This window comes from Acanthochromis polyacanthus, chromosome 9 (genome assembly GCF_021347895.1).
Source record: "Acanthochromis polyacanthus isolate Apoly-LR-REF ecotype Palm Island chromosome 9, KAUST_Apoly_ChrSc, whole genome shotgun sequence".
Classification (NCBI taxonomy): domain Eukaryota; kingdom Metazoa; phylum Chordata; class Actinopteri; family Pomacentridae; genus Acanthochromis; species Acanthochromis polyacanthus.
The window spans coordinates 23,863,145-23,874,059 of record NC_067121.1 but is presented as its reverse complement, the minus strand read 5'-3'; positions in this window follow the sequence as shown (position 1 = coordinate 23,874,059).

Sequence of the window (10,915 nt, the reverse complement as noted above, 5' to 3'; positions counted from 1 at the left end):
ATTCTCCAAGGCTGTGTCCGAAATGGCATACAAACGTACTACTCCTACTAAGTGTGAAGTCAAAATTAGTATGCAGTGCATTCACATTAGATAGTATGAAAAGAATGAGTACCCGAGAAATACCCGGATGTATACTATTTCCGGAAAAATTTTAAGTATGCGCGTGACCACACTAGTCATACTCAACCGCCCCATAATGCTTTGTGAGCTACCCACCGAAATGGAAGCCTCCATGGGATCTGTGGCTGGACCGGGGCGATTGTTATTTTATTTTATGTGGTTAAGTAGTCATCCTAATCACCCCGCAGTTGTGAGAAATAGGCGTTTTCTGACCAACGTTTTAAATTTGTCAGACGCCTCACAACGTGCTACTGAATGCTAGCAGCTAGTTGCAGCAGCTCGCTTTGCATACAGAACAAGTAGCAGCTACCTCCAGTAGCCTGCAGCTACAACTGAAACGATTCGCATAATCTGGCTAATAACTGCATGAGGAGTGCCGGCTTGAAATTGCCACATTAATTATGCGACTGTTTGTTAGCGTAAAATCGACCTGAAGCCGGCATTCAGCCCAGATATTTGATAGCCGTACTTCCGGTTTTTGTCGTCGGAGGTTTGAAATGCATTATGGGAAACGTAGTAATATACTACAGTGTGAACGGTTGGCATTCTAATCATAGTTATAGTACGTAGTATACAGTATATACTCATTGAGTATGTAGTACGTTAGTATGCCATTTCGGACACAGTCTCTGGAATTCTGCTGGCACAAAAATCCACTTGGAAATTAGATTTTGTTGCTCAAACATCATCACTATCACCACACCTTAACCAAAAATCTAATGTGGACAAATCCAAAACTATGACTGCAAAGTACACTCCCCAGCATAACACCACTGGGTCATGACACTTCAGGAATCGCAGGTTCAGGTTTTTCTTTTAATTGGTCACCTCACTGTACTTTATCACTTATTTCACATCGGGAATCTCCTCTCAGGTGTAAACGTTCAAGAACTGGCACCCAGTTCCACAGGCACATTGTGTGCAGTACTGTTATGTTGAGGCCTGTCAGTCTGTCACACTTCCACAGCCTAATCAAATCTCTCTTTCAGTCTTTCTTTTGTTAGTTTTTCAGAAAAAAGATGGTTTAATGTCCTTATTAGTTCAATGGAATGTTAATGGGATTTCATCAAAGTGGAACTGTTGTTTTTAAGAAAAGTAAATGCAATACCCATTAAAGTCACTCGTTTTTTGAAAGGATGAAAATTTACTTGATTTTGTCCATATCCCCAAACCAATTTTTTCTCTTGTCATTTGAATGTGTTAGTTGTATATATGCTGCGTGACAACGTTCAACTTACAAACATCTGCTGTCTGAAGTTCTCTGTCCTTCTGTTAGACATTTCAAAGCTGGAGCTAAGTCCTCAACTCACCCAAAGTCTGTCAAGTGGTGACATTTAGACCACAAAGGTCTACAGCTTTAGGAAGTGGTATTTTTTTTAAGGTTGCTAAAAATGAAATGAAAGTGAAAAGGCCAAAAGAAAAACACTCACAACTAACTATTTCTTTGCCTCCAAATAACTTAATTTTTTTTTGCACAGTCTAGTTAAACTAAGGTTTTGCTCATAATCTGTCCATTCACTTCCTATCTTGTGCAATATATTAGATTGCACTCATGCATTGTCACTTTATTTCCAGATCTCAATAATTCCACTTCAACAGTGAATGTCACCATAACCAGATCAATCATACTTCCCTGTTTTTCCTTGAAATTAATATCGGAATTATGTGATTCAGACATAAAATCGTCTATCACGTCATAGCATACATTATTTCTCAATGACGGTTCACATGAATTTGACTCGTCCTGCATTCTATACATGAACCTCTAACAAAGTTACACATCAGAGAATTCTTCTTTTGTGCACTAGATGAGAGCACATGATGTGTTCAGATTAGAGCTGTGTTTATTTGATCGGTTTCTGCCAGAAAAACTAAAATCTGCATGTTGCCAAATTTTAGCCCCCTTCCTTAGATTGCATCATATTTCTGCTTGAAAGCTCATTCATCTTCTTATTCTATCTAGAAAAGTGTCGCTAACATTTTTTTTCCGGTTTTAAAGGTCAATTTCCTGTGTGTGGCTGTGAAGGCCCTGCTTATTTCAAGCAATTAGATCCCCTGAGGCATGTGCACATTTGAGAGGGAAGGTGAAGTGAAGTCATGCTGTAATGAAGGTATTTCAAAGATGAGTTACTTGGTCACCTGTAAGAAGAGAGAGACATGTGCTGCCCCTTCAAAAAAAAGTCACGCACTCTAATATTTCATTGGACCGTCTTTAGCTCTGAAAACGACACTCGTTCGCTGTGGCATCATTTCGATACGTTTCTACAATGACTCAGCATTTATTTCTGTCCAGAGTTGCATTCATTTTCTACTAAAATCTTATATTGATGATGGGGGAGTCGGACCGCTGTGAAGTCTTCTCCAGCACATTTCAAAGATTCTCAGTGGGGCTGAGGTCTGGACAGAGGCCAATCCATGTATGAAAATGAAGTCTCATGCTCCCTGAACCACTCATTCACAATGTGAGCACCATGAATCCTGGCATTGTTATCTGGAAACATGTCCATGCTATCAGGGAAGAAAAACTCCACTGATGGAAAGACCTGGTCATTCAGTATATTCAGGTAGTCAGCTGACCTCATTATTTGGGAACATAACGTTACTGAACCTGACCAACCCCAGATTATAACTCTAAGCCCCACCGGCTTGTAGACACTAGACATGATGAGTGCATCACTTCATTCACCTCTCTTTATGTGTTCATCACTTTGAAACAGGGTAAATCTGGACTCATCAGACCACATGACCCTCTTTCATTACTCCTGAGTCAAATGTTTATGCTACCTAACAAACTAAGCCTTTTTTTCTGATTAGCCTCACTGATCAGTGGTTTTCTTAGACCATCTAGCTGTTTAGTCCCAATCCTTTGCGTTTCAATCATATTGTGCATGTGAAAATGCTCTTACACTCAACAAAAATATAAACGCAACACTTTTGGTTTTGCTCCCATTTTTTATGAGATGAACTCAAAGATCTAAAACTGAGATAATCCATCCCACCTCACAGGTGTGCCATATCAAGATGCAGTTAGACACCATGATTAGTGTACACGTGTGCCTTAGACTACCCACAATAAAACGCCACTCTGAAATGTGCAGTTTTGTTTTGGGGGGGGGGTTGGAGACCCAGAAAACCAGTCAGTATCTGGTGTGACCACCATTTGCCTCATGCAGTGGGCAGATCCCCTACCCTCCCCCCGCCCCCAATAAAACAAAACTGCACATTTCGGAGTTCAAAAACAAAAGTGTTGCGTTTATGTTTTTGTTGAGTGTATAAAGAGCAAAGTTTCAAAATCAGAAGTACTTCTGATTGCAGAATCCACCAACATTCCGGAACCCCGGACATTCCGGAATCCACCAACATTCCGGAACCCCGGACATTCCAGAATCCCAGACAATCTGGAACCCTGGACATTCCAGAGCCCAGACATTCCGGAACCCTGAACATTCCGGAACCCGGAAATTCCAGAATCCCAGACATTCCAAAACCCAGGACATTACGGAATTCAACAACATTCCGGAACCCCGGACATTCCGGAATCCACAAACATTCCGGAATCCCGGACATTCCGGAATCCCAGACATTCCGGAACAACAGACATTCCGAAATCCACCAACATTCCAGAACCCCGGACATTCCGGAACCCGGACATTCCGGAAACCCAGACATTCTGGAATCCACCAACATTCCGGAACCCCGGACATTCCGGAACCCCAGACATTCCGGAATCCACCAACATTCCGGAACCCCGGACATTCCGGAACCCCGGACATTCCGGAATCCACCAACATTCTGGAACCCCCGACATTCCGGAATCCACCAACATTCCGAAACCCCGGAAATTCCAGAATCCCAGACATTCCAGAACCCCGGACATTCCGGAATCCCAGACATTCCGGAACCCCGGATATTCCGAAATCCACCAACATTCCGAAACCCGGACATTCCGGAATCCCAGACATTCTGGAAACCCAGACATTCAAGATTCCTGGACATTCGGGAATCAGAGTTCAAAAACAAAAGTGTTGAGTTTATATTTTTGTTGAGTGGATAAAGAGCAAAGTTTCAAAATCAGAAGTACTTCTGATTCCAGAATCCACCAACATTCCAGAACCCCAGACATTCCGGAATCCACCAACATTCCGGAACCCCGGACATTCCGGAACCCCGGACATTCCGGAATCCACAAACATTCTGGAACCCCCGACAGTCCGGAATCCACCAACATTCCGAAACCCCGGAAATTCCAGAATCCCAGACATTCCGGAACCCCGGACATTCCGGAATCCCAGACATTCCGGAACGACGGATATTCCGAAATCCACCAACATTCCGAAACCCGGACATTCTGGAATCCCAGACATTCTGGAATCCCAGACATTACGGAATCCACCAACATTCCGGAACCCCGGACATTCCGGAATCCCAGACATTCCGGAACCCCGGACATTCCGGAATCCACCGACATTCCGGAACGCCGGATATTCCGAAATCCACCAACATTCCGAAACCCGGACATTCCGGAGCCCAGACATTCCGGAATCCCAGACATTCCAGAACCCCGGACATTCCGGAATCCACCAACATTTCAGAACCCCGGACATTCCGGAATCCACCAACATTCCGGAACCCCGGACATTCTGTAACCCCGGACATTCCGGAATCTACCAACATTCTGGAACCCCCGACATTCCGGAATCCACCGACATTCCGGAACGCCGGATATTCCGGAAATCCACCAACATTCCAAATCCCGGACATTCCGGAATCCCAGACATTCTGGAATCCCAGACATTCTGGAATCCACCAACATTCCGGAAACCCGGACATTCCGGAATCCCAGACATTCCGGAACCCCGGACATTCCGGAGCCCAGACATTCTGGAACCCCAGACATTCCAGAATTCAACTACATTCCGGAACCCTGGACATTTCGGAGCCCAGACATTCCGGAATCCCAGACATTCCGGAACCCCGGACATTCCGGAATCCACCAACATTTCAGAACCCCGGACATTCCGGAATCCACCAACATTCTGGAACCCCCGACATTCCGGAATCCACCAAAATTCCGGAACCCCGGACATTCCAAAATCCACCAACATTCCGGAACCCCGGATATTCCGGAATCCCAGACATTCCGGAACCCCGGACATTCCGGAATCCACCGACATTCTGGAATCCCAGACATTCCAGAACCCTGGACATTCTGAGCCCAGACATTCCAGAATCCACCAACATTCCGGAACCCCGGACATTCCGGAACCCCGGAGATCCCGGAATCCACCAACATTCCGGAACCCCGGACATTCCGGAGCCCAGACATTCCGGAACCCCGGACATTCCGGAATCTACCAACATTCTGCAACCCCCGACATTCCGGAATCCACCGACATTCTGGAACGCCAGATATTCCGGAAATCCACCAACATTTCAGAACCCCGGACATTCCAGAATCTACCAACATTCTGGAACCCCCGACATTCCGGAATCCACCAACATTCCGGAACCCCGGACATTCCGGAATCCACCGACATTCCGGAACGCCGGATATTCCGGAAATCCACCAAAATTCCAAATCCCGGACATTCCGGAATCCCAGACATTCTGGAATCCCAGACATTCTGGAATCCACCAACATTCCGGAAACCCGGACATTCCGGAACCCCGGACATTCCGGAGCCCAGACATTCCGGAACCCCGGACATTCCGGAATCTACCAACATTCTGCAACCCCCGACATTCCGGAATCCACCGACATTCTGGAACGCCGGATATTCTGGAATCCACCAACATTCCGGAAACCCGGACATTCCGGAATCCCAGACATTCCGGAACCCCGGACATTCCAGAGCCCAGACATTCTGGAACCCCAGACATTCCAGAATTCTACTACATTCCGGAACCCTGGACATTCCGGAATCCCAGACATTCCGGAACCCGGGCCTTCCGGAATCCCAGACATTCCGGAACCCCGGACATTCCGGAATCCACCAACATTCCGGAACCCCGAACATTCCAGAATCCACCAACATTCCGGAACCCCGGACATTCCAGAATGTCTGGGATTCCGAAACCCTGGACATTCCGGAGCCCAGACATTCCGGAATCCCAGACATTCCAGAACCCCAGACATTCCGGAATCCACCAACGTTCCGGAACCCCGAACATTCTGGAACCCAGACATTCCGGAATCCCAGACATTCCAGAACCCCGGACATTCCGGAATCCACCAACATTCCGGAACCCCTGATATTCCGGAATCCCAGACATTCCGGAACCCCGGACATTCCGGAGCCCAGACATTCCAGAATCCACCAACATTCCGGAACCCCGAACATTCCAGAACCCGGACATTCTGGATTCCCAGACATTCTGGAACCCCGGACATTCCGGAATCCCAGACATTCCGGAACCCTGGACATTCCAGGGCCCAGACATTCCGGAATCCACCAACATTCCGGAATCCCAGACATTCCGGAACCCCGGACATTCCGGAATCCCACAACATTCCGGAACCCCGGACATTCCGGAATCCCAGACATTCCGGAACCCTGGGCATTCCGGAATCCCAGACATTCTGGAACCCCGGACATTCCGGAATCCACCAACATTCCGGAACCCCTAACATTCCAGAATCCACCAACATTCCGGAACCCCGGACATTCCAGAATGTCTGGGATTCCGAAACCCTGCACATTCCGGAGCCCAGACATTCCGGAATACCAGACATTCCAGAACCCCAGACATTCCAGAATCCACCAACATTCCGGAACCCCGAACATTCTGGAACCCAGACATTCCGGAATCCCAGACATTCCAGAACCCTGGACATTCCGGAATCCACCAACATTCCGGAACCCCGGACATTCCGGAATCCCAGACATTCCGGAACCCTGGACATTCCGGAACCCAGATATTTTAGAACATTGGGATTCTTGAACCCTGACATTCCAGAACTCCGACATTCTAGAACCAAGATATTTTGGAACATTGGAATTCCAGAATCAAACATCATAGAATCAAATAACATTCCAGACTCCTGTTGTTGGACCATTCACTAGACTCTGTTTGGGTCTTTTTGTCACCACTGTGTTGTTGTCACTTGTTCATCGTACACCATACACACTCAGACAATCTTGGAGGTGAACATGCTGGATGTAGAGGTCCTGGGCTGGTGTGGTTACACGTGGTCTGCGCTTGTGAGGCTGGTTGGATGCACTGCCAAATTCTCTGAAACGCCTTTGGAGACAGCTTATGGTAGAAAAATGAACATTCAATACATGACCAACAGCTCTGGTTGACATTCCTGCTGTCAGCATGCCAATTGCACACTCCCTCAAATCTTGCCACATCTGTGGCATTGTGCTGTGTGATAAAACTGCACCTTTCAGAGTGGCCTTTTATTGTGGGCAGTCTAAGGCACACCTGTGCACTAATCATGGTGTCTAATCAGCATCTTGATATGGCACACCTGTGAGGTGGGATGGATTATCTCAGCAAAGGAGAAGTGCTCACTATCACAGATTCAGACAGATTTGTGAACAATGTTTGAGAAAAATGGTGATATTGTGTATGTGGAAAAAGTTTTAGATCTTGGAGTTTATCTCATAAACAATGGGAGCAAAAACAAAAGTGTTTCGTTTATATTTTTGTTGAGTGTACTTTGAGTATTAAACACACCCATGAGTTCTACTGTTGATTTCCTATGATCATCTAAGAGTTTGTTGCGACCATATTTGTTCCTCAGCAATGATGGTTCACCACTATCCGTCAGGTTTTAATAATGTGGTGGACGGTTCAGCAGTCTCCTTAGTTGTTGTCTTTGCTTGACGCAGGCCAATAATTTAACCCTTCTGAAACAGATTAACATCCTTTTCATGACCACAGGATAAGTCTTCCAATGCAGTTATTTGAAAAAATTTGAAGCTCCTCACTGCATGAGCTAAAGTTACATAGGTTGTTGCAGCTGAAACATATTCATCACTGCAGTAATTATCCAATGGAAGGCTTTTACCTACTTGCTTCGTTAAATCCAAGTGACGACTTTTTGTTTCTTTTTTTTGGACAGAGTATACAGTATTTTAAAGGCTGTATTGATGAGGAACCTTAGTTACGGGGCGGTCATACAGTAGAGCTGCAGAGGAATAAAAAAGCTAAACATTTAAGAGAATAGATTTAGTGATTGACAGGGGTCCCATTTGAGTTTGAATAGCCACAGCAGCGTTTAAAATAAGTCTGTAAGGCACCGCTTTGTTCTGTGAGTTTTCAAAGCAACACAAGACGACCAACAGAGCTCCAAAGAGACTCAGCTGTGCTTTAATTGCAGATGAATCTGTCAGAATAGCTGCAGAATTCAGTCAAGGGTAACAAGACTTCATCACAATTATGCCAAACAAAGCCAACTGCTCTGACAAAGAGGAGAAACAAAGAAAATGAAATATGTCAAGCAAATGCTTTCTGTACATTTTACAGGCGTTCCACAAATGCAATTTATCCTCACAGCGCTCACTAGTGTCTAATCGTAGTAATGTGTTGTATTTGTGCACATACTGTGTATCAGTCATTATTATTGGTGACATAGCTAATTATAATGGTTTGGAAGTTACGGAAACACCGCTGCAGACATTAATCAAAGCATATTCATCAAATCAGGTCTGGTGAGGGAAAGAAGCGCGCTGGGTTAGTTCCTGCTAATTAGCATGGCAATTATTGTAAGCTGTCACAGTTCTTAAGCAACGGGGTGGACTGTGTGTGCTCCAGAGCGTAATCCCTCACAAATTACAAGATAATGGAGGCAAAGAGAGGCCACTGCTTCAAAAGGAACCAGGAGATAGAATCCCCAGCAGGGACATTTTAGGGACAGGCAGAGAGAGACAGCGAGCAAGGAAAAGGTAGGGGGAAAGTACAGCATGTATTCCCTTCACATAGAGCAGCCTGAATAGGGAGGCTTATTTGACAGCTTAGTAGAGTGACTGACTCCAGAGGAAACAGGCCTCAGAAGACGTTCTTCTTTTAACTCATTATGGGTCATTTTTAATGCTTCTTTTTAACTGTAAAAGCATTTTGAAGATAATAGCCATCAATAAGTTCCTTTTTTATTCTATTTTATTACGCATGAGGTCACTGGATGCTTCCAACATGTGGGATGCTTTCCTGTGTGAGACACACTGTGACATGCTCATTCTAACATACTCTTTTGTGTGCTTTTGCAAGCTGAAATGATAAATGCCAAAAAGGGACAGAGCACTTTGGAGTAAAGCAGTCCAGTGCTGCATTCCTAATGGATTGTACATAATTGTGGCGCTTTTATGCAATCAGCGTGACAGGAAATACTGACCCCATTTCTATCTTACATTAACAAGAGGTCTATATATTCATATTATGTGTGGATAAAGGAAATGCATCATATTACATGGTGGAAATTCACACAGAACATATCGTGACTGGACTCAGCCAGAACACATTAGTCATACACCGTCATATCAAGAAGATTCTCTACAAACATTGTGCGTCTGAACCACGACTGTGTAGGAAATCTTTAAGAATGAAATAACGTAACTTCTTCTAATAAAAAAAATTGTAACAAAACAGTACACTGCAAAAACTCAAAATCTTACCTAGTCTATTTGTCTTATTTTTTGTCAGAATGTCTCATCCCACTTGATTTAAGATAAATTCACTTATCAAGTGAGATTTCAGCAGGATGGAGGGACTTGTTTTAAGACAATACATCTTAAATATCTTAAGTCAAACAATCTTGAAATGATCTTCTTTTGAGTTGTATTTTATAAAAAAATTCAAAATAAATAAGCTTAATACATGTCAAATTAGGAGGTTACATGGAAGCAAAAATCTGTTTTTGAGTGAAAAACTGCAATTTTTGTCAGCATGTCTCGGTTATTTTAAGACACCTAAGCTTGACAATGATGGTAAAATAAAGCTTACACTAAGTTTTCCCAGCTAATTTTAAGATCTCAATATTCTAAATATCATATCATATTTCAAGAAATCTTACCAAGCTATTTTCACTTGTTCTTCTGAAAGATTATTTCACTTATTTTTAAGGTAAAAGTTCCTTGAAATAAGTTTTTATCTTGTTTTGAGAAGGGCATTTTTTCCAGTGTACATGTCAACTGAAGGTCACTATATATGGAAGGACCACTAAAACGTTTAAGACAACCTTTAAGATCTGCAGTAAAACTCTGGATTTTGTACCATTTTGAAGTTGCTTCAGTAATTTATGGGAAATAAAAGGTGTAGGTATTTTGCTATTTATCCTCCTGTTTATCATATGGAAATCGAGCCCAGGTGCCACATTTATCCCAAAGTTTACAGTGTTTAATAAAGTGATTTTCACTTCCGGCATCTCACACGCATTGTTTCTCTAAAATGCTCTCAAATGCATTGTCTCTTGCTTGAATGAACCCCGGTGCATCATCAGCTTTAGCTATTATGTTCCCTGGGTATTGTCAGTAGCACTGAAAGGTGTCAAGACAGTAAAGCATTTATATTCATATGAGGAGTTTTAGCTTTAAAATAATTGCTTTAACACTGCCTCTTGTTGCAGGATAGATGGGAAACTATTTTGGGAGAGAGATTATTGTCTGTTCACCTTTAGCAAGGAAACTCAACTGACAACCTCATTTTGAAGCATTATTAATGCATATTTACATCACAATAAGCAAAACCGATTCAAATGCTAGTGGAAGCAGCAAGTCTCTCCAAAGTATCTCAGTGGAAATTAGAATAAAGCAGAAGACTTGTGTGCCTGATGGTGGAAGTGAACATGAAG